The sequence below is a fragment of the Myotis daubentonii genome, chromosome 4, assembly GCF_963259705.1.
Source record: "Myotis daubentonii chromosome 4, mMyoDau2.1, whole genome shotgun sequence".
Taxonomy (NCBI): Eukaryota; Metazoa; Chordata; class Mammalia; order Chiroptera; family Vespertilionidae; genus Myotis; species Myotis daubentonii.
In genome coordinates, this window is record NC_081843.1 from 33,325,737 (window position 1) to 33,339,496 (window position 13,760).

The 13,760-nt window shown below is 57.5% G+C and overlaps 1 long non-coding RNA gene across 1 annotated transcript; it reads left to right on the plus strand.

Annotated features, from left to right (window-relative positions):
• Positions 1-878: 878 nt before the first annotated feature.
• On the plus strand, positions 879-10,806 carry LOC132232360 (uncharacterized). Its single transcript, XR_009452409.1, has 3 exons — positions 879-1,205; positions 8,242-8,374; positions 9,830-10,806. It is a non-coding gene; the product is annotated as an uncharacterized LOC132232360 (long non-coding RNA).
• Positions 10,807-13,760: the final 2,954 nt, after the last annotated feature.

A 13,760-nucleotide genomic window follows, 5' to 3' on the forward strand; every position in this document is an offset into this window, starting at 1 on the left:
CCTCACCCTCTGCCCCTCCATCCCCTCACTTCCTGAGTCTCCCTGAGTGGGACTGGACAGGCTGGCATCAGAGAGCTCAGAGCCATGGGCGCTGTCCCAGGGCACAGTCAAAATTAAATTAACATTTTTTCCATTTCCCCTTTATTGCAAGCATATTGAATGCTATTGCACAAACTCCATTTCCCCACTGGCTCCTCCACCCTCAGGATTCGTGACAGGTCTCACGCCACCTCCCCAGCTAAACCCTCAAAGGTCCTGTTGCCCTAGAGACGGAGCCAAGCGCCAGCTCCAGGCACAGGCCGGGACCCCCCGCCCACCTACTCTTCCTTTTTCGCTGGCTGCCAGCCCTCCTGGCTCCCAGGCCCCCACCCCTCTCTGCCCCTCTCCCACAGCATTAGGAATCTCAAAGGAGAAAAAGTTCCCACACCCACCAGCCATCAGCCCATGGCACACGTGCTCAGAACTCAGACATCAGGGCCCAGAGCTGGGAGTGCAGCTGGGGCTTCGATTGTGTCATCTTAGCAGATGACACAATCCAAAGAGGGCTAAAGCTTTGCTGGGTTCGTTCATTCGTTCAGTCCGGAAGTTCGTATTGAGCACAGCCTCTGCTCCAGGCCAGTGGAGACACCCAGAGGGATCATGCACAGAGCTCCCCCTCGAGTGAGGGATGCGGCGAGGCAGCGACGCACACGGCGTGGTGAGAGCAGGGTCCCGGGGGCCGTCACGAGGAAGGGACTTGTGATTGGGCAGCGGTTTTGTTTTGCTGAGAGAAGGAAGGTGGGCTCCAGGCAGGAGGGATGGATGGTGAAAGATTAGGAGCAAGAATCAGTGTGGTGTGGTTGGGGCGGGATGAGCATTGGATAGAACAGAAGGTGGTGGTGTTGGAGCTGGGCCAGGCTGGAGGGGCGGACAAGGCCCTGGCCGCAGAGCCCTCTGAGGGGTGGTGGGCAGTGGGAAGCCAGTGAAGGGTGTGGACTGGGGAGGGCAGAGTCGGATTTGCTTTTGATGGAGCTCCCTCTGGCTCCCCGTGGAGGGCCAGCTGGAGGAGCAGAGACCAGTGATGCGGATGTTGCAATAGTCCTGGCCAGCAGGGATGAGCTCAGAACGAAGGCAACAGCCGTGGGGAGAGAATAAAGTCATGGGATCGCATGGATGAGGGAGAGGGAGGAGTCCAGGTGCTGCCCGCATCTGTCCCCGGGAATCAGGTAGGTGGTGCGGCCCTTCACTGGAAGGGGCGCCCTGCGGAGGGCAGGGCTAGCCATGCCATCTGTGGACTGCTGGGCCAATCCTCGGCCGCAGTGTTTAGCAATTAGGCCACTGGCCGGGGAAGAGGGGAGAGGGTCTGGGGGGACCACCAGGACAAGGAGGGGCTCAGAGGGGAGCTCTGAGGGAGGCAGGGAGAACCCAGGGCCAGCAGCGGTGCAGGTTAGGGCGGTCGGGGATGGCAGGCTTGGGGGGCAGCAAGGAGGAGCAGCTGCACTTGGTGACAAGAGCCCCAGCACCCATCCCTCCATCCGTGGAGGACTGTGGACAGAAACTGGACTGGAATGGGTTCTGGAGAGACTGGGTAGTGAGAAGATGGGGAATGGGGAGTGTAGACACTCTGAAGAAACCTGGCTACGGACAAATGAAAGCTGGGGTGGGGGACCAAGGAGGACATTTTTCATTTTAAGATGAGAGGGAATTGTGCCCGGCTGGCGTGGTTCAGTGGTTGAGCGCCGACCTACCAACCAGGAAGTCACAGTTAGATTCCCAGTTGGGGCACCTGCCCAGGTTGCTGGCTCCATCACCAGTGGGGGGCATGTAGGAGGCAGCCGATCAATGATCCTCTCTCATCATTGATGTTTCTAACGCTCCCTCTCCCTTCCTCTCTGAAATCAATAAAAAAATATTTTTTAAAAATGAGAGGGAATTGAGTGTAGTGATGTGCTAAGGGCTAGGAGGCATTTGCAAATGGGCGAGCAGGAATGACTGCTGGGGTGAGGTCTGTGTGTCCAGAGGACGCCCAGCGCTCAGTGGACAGTTTGTGGATAAACGAGGAAGCAGGCACAGATGCCAGGAGCAGGCTCAAGCATCATACAAGCCCCTTCGTTTTTGGGACAAAGGGAATGGAAGGCCAGCTGAGCAGGGGCGGGGTTGTGGATGGGGGCAGGATAGGGCAGGACTCTCCATGGGGCAGCTTGTGTGCTTGGATTAAATGGGGGAGCAGAGGAGGTTCTCCACCACCCGCACCTCTGAAGCTCCCACCCTCTCCATCACCCAGGAGCACACGGAATGCTGGGAGTGGGCTGAACGACCCTGCCCGCCGTGCGGGGCAGGGCAGGAGTGTGGGCTGCAAAGGGGTCAGAGGGAAGGCCGGGGCCTGGGCCCTGCCAGCCTACCTCTGACTCTGCATGCGACCAGGAGCGGCCCCTGCTGCCCCTTGAAGCCCCCGCTTCCCCACCTGCAGAATGCTGCCAGAGGGGTATGAGGTGATGCTCCGGGAACCTGCATCTCAGACCTGTGGGGTTCTGAGAAGTCACTCCTGTGTGAGTCCAGACTCCTAACGTTCTATAACATAGTTTTTGTATTGCCACCAGGGATGGGTCCAGCAGACATCTCTTCCCTCAAAATTGCTCTGTCTGCCTGTCCCAGCTGCCAGCTCTCCTTTCCTCCCTTTTCCCCATCAACTCTGGGCACAGCCAGCCTCGAACACGTCCCAAGTGAGCACTTGGCCGGCGGGGCCGTGATTCATGCCCCTCCAGCAGGCTTCGTGGCTAGCCCGCCCGCCAGAGTATGCAAGACATTCCTGGCCTGGCCTTGCTCTCAGGATTAGCGGGACGGGGGCGGCTGGGGCTGGGGGAGACAGTGTGCTCCGTCTTCAGCCAGGCACGGGGCATTCAGGCACGAGCAAGTCTGAAGTGGCCGCCAAGCTGGCCAGCGGGGGAACATCATCCATAAACCAAGGCCACGTCTGGGACCCAGACAGCAGGGCTGGGTGGGGATATTCAAGGAACGCCGCCACCTGCTCCATGTCCAGGGGATGAAGGAGGGCCAGGAGTCTGAGGCAGGCGAGATTGCTCACCCCAACCCCCTGCCCTATTTCCTCCAGGGGCCCCTTCCCACACCTGGGAGCCTGGCCCATCCCAACCCCCCGCCCAGACCCAGGCTGGCTGAGTGTGACACCTACTCCTGGAAAGAAGAGCTCAGGCGCCTCCAGTCTCTCTCCAGGTCTCCCCCCCCCCCATGTTCCCTCCCAGGGATGCGCCTCCACCCTCAGACCACCATGTCAGAGCAAGATATGCCTCTCTGAAAGCCAGCCTCTCAAGTCAGGGCTGTGTACACACATGCACACACAGAGACACACACAGGTACACATAGACACATATGCACTCAGAGACACACACAAAGTTACACACAGACACAATGCGTACTCACAGACACACATGCACAGAGACACACAGGTACATGCACACACAGACACACAGGCGCACAGAAATACATGTGCACACAGAGACACATAGGCATGCACACAGAGGCATACATACATGCACAGACACACAGAGACGCACAGGTACACAGGTACATGTACACAGAATCATACGCAGGTACATGCACACATGTGCCCACAGACACACGCATGTATGCACAGACACACATGCACACAGAGACACGCATGGGTACACACACCTATGTACACAGAGACACATGCACGTTGAGACCAGTGTCCTAGCCCAGGGCCTTGTCCCCCTCACCATCATCTCAGACCTGGGCTGTAACTCCCCCTCAGACCAGAATCCCCGGTCTTGTCTCTCCCTCAGGATGGATAGGAGGGGTGGGATGGGGACCTTGGACGGTGGGAGAGCAGAGATGAAGGGAGGTGCCAGGCACGGGCGCTCCTGGTCTCCGGAGAGATCTATGTGCCAATGACCAGTATACGCAGTTTCCGACTCGGCAAGAGGCTGGGCTAGGCCCGTCACTGAGGGGAGGCTTCGTGGTGAGGTGACTTTGAAGAGGGTCTCTGGGCCTGTGGGCAGGGAGGGCTGTGCGGGGGCGGCTGGCAGCCATTCTGCGTCTGGTGGGGGCAGCTGTGCCCCCCCCCACCCCCCCGCAAGGCTGTGGCTGAATGCTGTGAAACGCCTCAGCTGCCTTCTCCTGGCCTTGGCGTGCTGCCCCCGAGGCAGTCCTCAGCCCAGCCCTGGGCCCTGCCATGCTACCGGACCTTTCTGAGGCAGGTTTGGCTCATCTAATATGGAGAACAGGGAGAGCACACCCCACATCGGGGATCCTTGGGGGTAGCGAGATCACAGTGGTGAAGACCCCAGGCACACACACAGTTGGCATGGAACCCACGGCACGCTCTTTCGCTCGTTGGCCACAGGTAACCCCAGGGTGCCAACAGGGCCAAGACGCAAGAAGCAACCAATGTGAGCCCAGCCTGTCCCTCTCCCACGTCCAGCACCAAGTCCTTCAGGAAGTCCCGGAGACAACGCAGAGCGGTGGGGCGGAGAGACAGCTGGCCGGCCTTGGGAGGGGCCGCCACAGTGGCCCGTGGGGGAGGACAGGCCCCTTCCCCAGTCACCGGAATCCCCGGCACCTCGGGCTTCCTCAGGGGTCCGTTCTCTCCCCAGAGGCTGAGGGTGGACGGTCCAAAGCAGAGGCCCCGGGTTCCTGCCCTGGCCCCTGCTGGAGAGGGAGAGGGAGAGGGGCCTCAGCCCCACCCAAGAGGGGACAGCTAAGGGACAGAGGCCAGAGGCGACACGGCATGCTTCCAGCCCCAGCTCGTTTCTGACCTCAGCACTGAGACCTCTCCCCACAGGGCACCCAGCCAGGCCCCTCGGAGGCCGGGCCAGATCCGGAGGACAGCTCAGCCCAGGGACAGAGCTCGCACCCTGTTCAGTCCTTAAAAGTCCATTGGACGGAGCGCTACTCCCACTGTGGAGGGGCCTGTGTGCAGGGGCTGCATTCCCAACGTGCCATGGAGGGGAGCTGACCGGCAGTCCCCCCGGAAAACGCCTGACTCCAAGCCAGATCCCGGGAAGAGACCACAGCACCAGGGCCTGTGGCGGGGGCTGTGCAGTTAAAATGGGACTAATAGTAAATAAGAGGGAGGGACAAGGAGGCGAAGGGGGCTCAGAGAGAGGGAAGAGGCTTAGGGGGCTCACTGAAGGGGCGGGAGGACCTCAGAGAAAGGGTCCACAGGAAGTGTGCTCAGCTAGAGACCAGGCCCTCCCGCCCTCCCTCTCAGCAGGCCACACAGCTCTCGCTGACCCTCTGGCCGCCTGCCTGCCTGGGCCTGACCACACTACCTGGGCCCCCTCCATCCAGGGCCTCAGTGAACTCCGGGACAGATGGTCAAGGTCCTCTCTGAGGACATCTGGAAAAGACCTGGGCAGTCAAGCGAGTGGGAGTGGGCTCCAGATCCTGATGGCAGGCAGAGGGGCACGGGGGCCCCTCCCTGGAATTGCCCTGGGGAGGGGGGGGCCACAGGCTGAGAACCAGATCCCACCACACACGGAGACCCAAGCTGCTGTGGGTCAGCGCAGGGTGTGAGCTGGCCCCAGGGGCAGCGTCAGCTCCTCTGGCAGCCCGAGGAAACCCACCTAGAAGAGGAGGCATGACCCCTGAGCTGGGCTTGCAGGAAGAGGAGGTCAGGTGAAGAGGCCTGGCCATGGGGCATTGAGGGGCTGTCCAGGGCAGGTGTGTGACAGGTGTGGCAGGGAGAAGGACGCGGGAGGGCTGAAGAAGTGGACGGGCGCTGTCACGTATAGCCTGGAGAGTGTTGCCAAGGGGATAGGATTTCATCTGAAAAGTGGTAACGGAATACACGAAGGTGTGTAGGCAGGGGAGAGACTGCCTGGGAGAGGGCCCCCAGCATTGGCATTCTCCCTGAGGAACAGGAAGGAAAGAGGGGGCTGCTGGGAGCTGTTCACCGCAGGATTGCCCTCTGCGTCTCAGGCCAAGGGACCTTCTGGACTCTGCCACACACACACACACACACACACACACACACACACACACACACACACAGCTCATCCATGGAGGATGCACCAGAAAAAGGGGCGGGGGGGGGGGGCTCATGCAGTCATCCTCAGGCACCGTGGAGATCAAGGGTGAGACAGGCTCCCAGGCCCCAAGCTAAGCTAACAGAGGCTGTGGGTCACAGCAAGACCCATTCCTCCCCACCCACCACCCAGAAATGCAAGTTGCCCTGGAAATACTGTTTAGGTACAAACACTTCTTCAGGAGATGTGCTGCGGGGAAAGGGTTGAGCAGGCCGTCTGGGGAGAGGCCAGGCTGTGGGGGCCCTGGAGAGACCCTTCCTGGTTAGCAAGTGGCCCTGGTCCCTGGGGAAGGGTGGCCAGAGCCAAAGCTGCCTTTCCCAGGGCCAAAGGGAGAGCAGGGGTGGAAGGAAGAGTGACAGCGAAAGGAGAGTCCTGGGCCAGGGCTCCAGGGCAGGACTGCACGGCCTGCTCTGCTGCTGGATCTGGGCCTCAGTTTCTCTGTCTGTAAAATGAATGCATTGTCCCCACGGCTCCTTTGACTCTGGTTTGCCACCTCTCACGTTCTCTGCTGCTGCCAGGCCTCCCCTAGCGGGAGAGGGGTCCGAGGCCCTTCCCACTCAGCCCCTTGCCAAAGCCCCCTCTGCCACCCACTTCTCTCCTCCTGGGAGCCAGTGTGAGAAGGAGCAGGTGGTTGAGTGTATGGGGGTGTCACCAGGGGGCCAGAGCTGAGGAAATAGCCTGGAAGGGCAGGTGGGGGAGGATTTGGAAATTTTTAGAACCTTGACAGCTGGAGCCCCATGAGTCAGTGGGGCAGATGGAAGTGATTAGGGGGACTGGCGGGAGGCGCAGCAGGCAGGGACAGGAACCAAGTTAGGGGAGCGTGGAGCCCAGAGCCGCATGGCAGGCAGCTTCCTCCCAGCCTCGAAGCCTCGGGGGCCCCGGGGCTGCTGTGCGTGTTTGGAGGCACCAAGCCAGGCTGTTCAACCAGGCCCACGGGCTGGAAGACGAGGAGGCCAGAAGCAGGAACCCCAGGGAAGAGAGAGGACTCCGGGCAAGAGAACGGCCTGGGACCCAGGGCCGGGAGCCTCCTGCTATTGGCTCCTCATACCTTCTGTCCAGAGGAGGAGAGGTTCTCAGTGTCTGCCCCTCAAGTCCACTGTCCCTTCCAGAGGGTCTCAGACCACCCCCAGGGATCATGCAGACAATCCCCCCACAATCCAATCCAAGACTCCCCCCGCCCTTGGCGAGGCTTCTCTGTGTCCCTCAAATTGTATCTCACCTCTAGGGCAGAGGAAAGCAGAGAGCAGGCCGTTTCCCAAAGAGTGCCATTCTAAACCATCTGTCAAGCCCCTCCTGCGCCAGGCCCATGCCAGGTCCTGAGAAAAGCCCATTGAGTCCCTGACCTTGAGAAGTGCCCAGTCCAGCAGACGGCCATGGACCATCAGAGTGCCTGAGAGTGAATGGCCCAGCAGAGCAGCCGTGGCAGCTCCCAGGACACGGAGGCTATGAGGTGGGGCTGTGGAGAGCAGGGCCTGGGGCTGGAGAGGCTGGGAAGGAGGGTCCTCGAGGTGGGAGGGAAGCCAGGAGGAGGCAGGAGGGCACTGTACCTCACTGCTCAGCCATGCAGATTGATGGGCAGGGAGGCCCCTGTCTCCATGGAGCAGTGGGTGGGAGGCAAATCAGAGTGGACAGAGGATCTAAGACAAGAGGAGGAAGTGAAGCCTGGCCGGCGTGGCTCAGTGGCTGAGCGTCGACCTAGGAGCCAGTTCGGTTCCTGGTCAGCGCACATGCCCAGGTTGTGGGTTCCATCCCCAGGAAGGGGTGTGCAGGAGGCAGCCAGTCAATGATTTTCTCTTATCATTGATGTTTCTATCTATCTCTCCCTCTCCCTTCCTCTCTCTGAAATCAATAAAAGCATATTTTTAAAAAATTAAGGTGATCAGAGCCCAGCTACCAGGGTGGGAGGTTCCTGACAGAGGTGAGTCCTAAGGGGGAAGGGTTGGGAAAGCAGGGGACACACATACAACCTGGCCCAGGGCCCAGGGCCCTCCTGGTGCAACAACAGCCACGTCAGCCAACCACATGCCCACATGCCAGCCGGCAGTTCTGCAGATCACCACAGGGCTCAAACATGAGCATGACTGTGGGCACCACATCTAGCTTTTTCCAGAGCATCTCATGGCTCCATTTCTCCTCAACCATCCCACCCATCCTCTTGGTGTTCAGCAAACATTCACTGATAGCCACTCCCTTCCAGGCCCCTGCTGGGCTCTGTGGCATGGAGGTACTGGCCTACAGCGGGAGACGGACGGAGGGTCCTGGGAGCCATAGCTGACATCTAGAAGGATGGATCACTCCACCGAGGAGGTGGTAAAGAAGTGGCTATGGAGGTGAGTCTGGTACAAGGAGCGGGAGTTTGCCAGGCGGGAGCTGTCATGGGCACAGAGACGGGGGCAACAGGGGGCCTCACAGAGGGTGCAAGGCAGGCCCAAGAAGAGTGCAGAGATGGGCAAGGTCAGAACGTCAGCACTGAGGACCGGAGGCATACGGCTTGTCAAGGTGTTTTAAGCAGGGAGGATCTATGTTGTAGAAAGATCGTACTGGTGGCCGGTGAGCAGCCCCGCATAAAGCCTAAACTTAGTGGCCATACATGAAAAAGAGGGGACAGGCACAAGAGGGGCTTAGGAGGCAAAGCCTGTAGGATTTGCCTAAGTAATGGGGCATTGAGGGAGGGAGAAGGAGGCATCTGGGAAGCAGGGGGAGCAGAGGTGTTGCAGGTGGCGGAGGAGGCAGTGGGGGAGGAGCTGATTTGGAACCATCGCTGAGCCTCCCTAGAACCTAGTCCTAGCGGCTTTGCAGCATCTGGAACATCTCAGTCAGTGATGATATCCACAAGGACCGTCAGCACAGAGCTAGAAACGGAAGTCTTTCATGAGAATGAAGGATCTTAAACAAAAGGCCAGAGAGCTCACAGTGTTCTCATGGATGAGATGGGGAGCCACTGGAGGCTCTAAACCGAAAAGTGACAATAAAATTTAGGAGAAATATGTGGGCAGCGGGGAAGAGGCTGGGGCAGAGGAAGGCTGGCAGCAGAGAGACCTAGGGTGACGGTGAAATGTCCCCCCAGAGGCCAGGCCCACAAAAGTGGCCAGGGTAGGGGTTGTAGAGCAGCCCTGGGAAGCAAAACGATCTAGGCGTATGGGTCACAGTGGATTTCACTTTTTACATAAGTGGTGTCTTGACAAGGTGAGTCATAAATTATGCTTATGCTGATGCTTTATGTCAAATTCTATTTTAAATTACTCAGTCCAAATTTGAAATTAGCCCTAGCCTGTTTGGCTAAGTGGATAGAAGGATCCCTGGTTCAATTCCGGTCAAGAGCACGTACCTCAGTTGCAGGCTTGATCCCCATGTGGGAGGCAACCAATCGATGTGTCTCTCTCCCATCCCTCCCTCCATTCTCTCTACAAATCAATGGGAAAATATCCTCAGGATTAAAAATAAATAAATGAATAAAATCTTTTTAAAAAAAATAAAATTTATTACAAAGCTACAATAATCACCCAGCCAGCATGGCTCAGTGGTTGAGTGTCTCCCTATAAACCAGGAGGTCACAGTTCGATTCCTGGTCAGGGCACATGCCTGGGTTGCGCGCTCGATCCCCAGTGTGGGGCATGCAGGAGGCAGCCGATCAATGATTCTCTCTTATCATGGATGTTTCTATCTCTCTGAAATCAATACAAATATATGTAAAACAAAACAAAAAAGCTACAATAAGCAAGACAGTGTGATGCTGACATAATGAAATAAGCCATCACATTTATGGCCAATTGATTTTCCACAAGGTTGCCAAGACCGTTCAATGGGGAGAGAAGAGCCTTTCAACAAATAGTGCTGGGACAACTGGATACACTCCTGCAAAAGAATGAAGTCGGACCCCTACTTCACACCATATACAAAAATTAACTTTAAATAGATTGAAGACCTAAATGTAAGAACTAAACTCTAAGACTCTTAAAAGAAAACATAGAGGTAAATCGTCATGACCTCAAATTTGGCAATGGTTCCTCAGATATGACACCAAAATCACAAGTAACAAAAGAAAAAGATAGCTGCCCAGCCGGCGTGGCTCAGTGGTTGAGTGTCGACCTGTGAACCAAGAGGTCGAAGTTCGATCCCCAATCAGGGCACATACCCGGGTTGCAGGCTCGATCCCCAGAGTGGGGGTATGCAGGAGGCAGCCAATCAATGGTTCTCTCTCATCATCGATGTTTCTATCTCTCCCTCTCCCTTTCTCTCTGAAATCAATAAGCATATTTTTTAAGTGTGAAAAAAATAGATACATTGGATTGCCTCAAAATTAAACATTTGTGTTTCAAAGGACACTATCAAGAAAGTTAAAAGAAAACTCACAAAATATTTGCAAACATATTTCAAATGACTGAAGAGAATATGTTCTATAAAAGACTCCTCTTGGAAACTTCTTCATGGTGGGCGTGGAAGGGGGAGACCCTTCCCCGTGTGCAGAGTGCAACCATTCTGCCCTGCCCTTCATGGAGTAAGTTTGCCCACGGGGGATCTGGCCATATAGGAAATTAGGGAAATGAGAATGGGAGGAGGGTGGGAAGAAGCAGGGACCCTTGCCCCCAGGGCAGCCACAGTTCTCTGGGAACTTGCTCACAAATTCCCCAAATTCTCCCATATTAATTTTAGAACAAGTCTTCAAAACCCGAGGAGTCTAGGGGACGACCTGGCGCCAGTTCGGGCTGCTCTCAGAAAGGGGACAGCACGAGGGAGAGGCTGTCTGGCCTGGCCTCCTGGCCCAGCCAGGCCTCGTCCATGGGAAGGTCATGAGAGGCACGAGCCAGGGACAAGCCCCGTGCAAGGCGTGGGCCCAGGCCATGGGCCAGAAGGTCCCAGGGCCTGAGGTCTCAGTTCCCACTGACATCAGTGCAAGGTGTCAGGGGGCCTGATTCATCAGGGCTGGGGCTCGGGGCCAGCCCTCTCCTGGGGGGTGAGCATAGCAGAGGTATGAGACAGCCCCAGCCAGGCAGGAGGCCCTGGGCTGGGCTGGACACGGTGACTGTTTTATAGAATTAGCAAGTGGGACCTGCCACAGGGGGTGGCGGGGTGGAGATGTCATGGTCCTGGATTCCAACAGGCGCCCTCCCCCCTCACGCCCCCGCCCAACCACTTCTGATTCACAAAATTAATTCCAATGGCTGGAGAGAGGGGCCTGTCAGCAGGGCCAGGGGGTCATAAACACGGGAAATATTAATAGCTCCAGCCAGGCTGCCTGGGGGGCTGGGGGACCGGCCAGAGGGACTGACTTATTTAGTCTCCTCATTAATGATGTGGAAAGAGGAGAGTTTACCCAAGCCTGGGGCGGATGCTGACCTACATCAGGGCAGGGATTGCCCAAGCTGAGGACAGACTGCGGGGGTCCGTCCAGGGCTTCATTTCCCCCAGAAAGGATTCCTCTTTGCCCTGCCAGTGTGCCCCCGGCCCCACCACCCAGCCAGGTGTGAGTAGGTGCACCAGTGAGGGTGGCTCTCCTTTATGTACCGGGGGCTCAGAGGTGACTCGTGTGAGCACATGAACACATGCACACCTCGGTCCGTTCCTGACAGCAGGACAGGAGGTACCTCCTCTCTCCAGCCAGGAGCGCTCAACCTGGGAATGTGGGACCAGGTTGGGGTACAGAGTAACGAGCCACTTCCTGAGGTGCATGCTGACCAGGTGAGGATGGACTCCTTCCAGAGCAAGGCCCCTAGCCCTTCCTCCCAACCTCGTTCTGCAATTAACCAAGTCTCGGGATACTCAAAACTGGGAGCTCAAGAAAACCCTATGCGTGCACGAGCGTGCACACACACACACACACACACACACACATCTTGCTATATCTCTGAAACACACTCCCCCTCACACTTAGCTGGGTCCACCCTGTGCATAGCCCATCCCACTAAAGGGAACAGAAATCAGTGCAGTTGGTACACTCTGCCCCCTCCCAAGACCCTTAGATCCTGAGAATATTATTCCAAATAGACCTCAGGGCCCTAGCACCAGGGGTCACAGGCAAAGGAGTTTGTGAATAGAGACAGCTGGGAAAGGGTTTGCAGAGAATGGGTTCGGAGGCATGCCCAGGGCCCACTGTCTGAGGCTGGGAGAACTCCCCCCCTCCCCCTCAGCTGCATGGCTCTTAGCTGCCAGCGCAGGGACAGACACAGACTGGCTGGGACTGGCAGCAATGGGGCTGGGAGCCTGCCGAGTCCCGAGCTGGAATGAAGGAGAAACCTGTCCAGCGATGAGATCAAGGAGATGGCACCAGTGTCTCCCCAGGGAGCTGAGCTCCGCGTCCCAGGACATTCCAAACTCTGCGAACAAAACATGGGGTGGGAGGCCGGCCAGGCTGGGCCTGTGCCAGGCGGCCCCCCACCCTTCCCATCAGCAGGGGGGCCTGCCCAGCAGTGGGACCGGCTGGGAACATAGCATGAGCTGCTGGGAATGCTGCCCACACAAGTCGCCTGGGGACGCAGCGTCCAGACACCTGCCACGTTCCCTCGGCAGGGTGCCACGTGCGGTGATCTGCCCAGCTCCTCCGAGCCGGGCCTTGCGTGGAGCGCTGTGGGCCGAGCCGGGACATCCACCTGCACGACGCTGTTCCGCTCAGCAAGCACCTTCAAAGCCGTAATTACGTTTAATAACTCCTGGAGGAAAGCCAGGCCTGGCAGGTTCCCCCGTTGTGTAGGAAACTGGGGGCCAGTGTGGAATTGGGGCTACACAGCTATCGAGGGGGAGATGCAGATGCTCACCCGGGACTGCTGCCTCCCAATCTCTTTCAGCTCAGGCAGCAGGAGGCACGGGGACCCTGGGCTCCATCTCCCTGACCAAGCCCTAATTCCATAGCAGAGCCTCACAAATCTGCAAGTTCAATGCCTTTGCTCTATAAATAGGTAAACTGGGGCCAAAAAAAAAAAAAGACAAGAGCGTGCCCGAGTTCAGAGGACACTAGAGGTAAAGGTGAAAGTCTGATGATGAAGTTCACAGGAACCATGCCAGGAAGCTGCTTCCAACACAGCAGGACAGCAGCCAGAGTCCGTGGCTCAGAGGCTGGGGAATAGAGGGGGAATCGTGATGGTTTCCTGGAAGAGGTTTTCTCCCCAATAGTCCTCTAAGCAGCCAACTCAGATGACCCTAGGTGGAGACAGGGCTAGATCCACAAAAGGAAAACTGCAGAGAGGAATCAGAGACCATGGGGGTGAGTAGTAACTGCACGCGTGACCTTGGGACTGTCCCTTCCCCTCTCTAGGCCTCCTTCCCCTCTCTGGGCTCATCAGTACAAGGGGGCAAAGGGTGCTGGCTCCCACTGTGATTTTCCGGCTCCGACACTCGTGGTGCAGTGCTCTGAATCCAGCCCAGGGCTGCCCAGATACTGACCATCACTCAGGAGACCTCAAGTTCTGGTACAGTGCCTGCGGAAGGCAGGGGGCAGGTTGCCCCGGCTTAGCTGGGATGTGAGGCCTGGGGAAGAGCGGGGTAAAGGCTCGGAGATGTGAGTAGTGCTGGCAGATGCTGGAGGAGCAATGAATGAACAGGGAATGGAAAGCGTGGGCGTGAATGGCCAGCGTCAGCAGCTTGGACCATATTCCATAAATGATAGGAAACCGAAAGAATTAAGTAAGGCAAGGTCAAGGTCAGATTGACCATGACATGGGAGACACTGTCCTAGGGAAGGACTCATCCATGTGGTCCAGCAGTGGCCATGAGGCTGCAGCA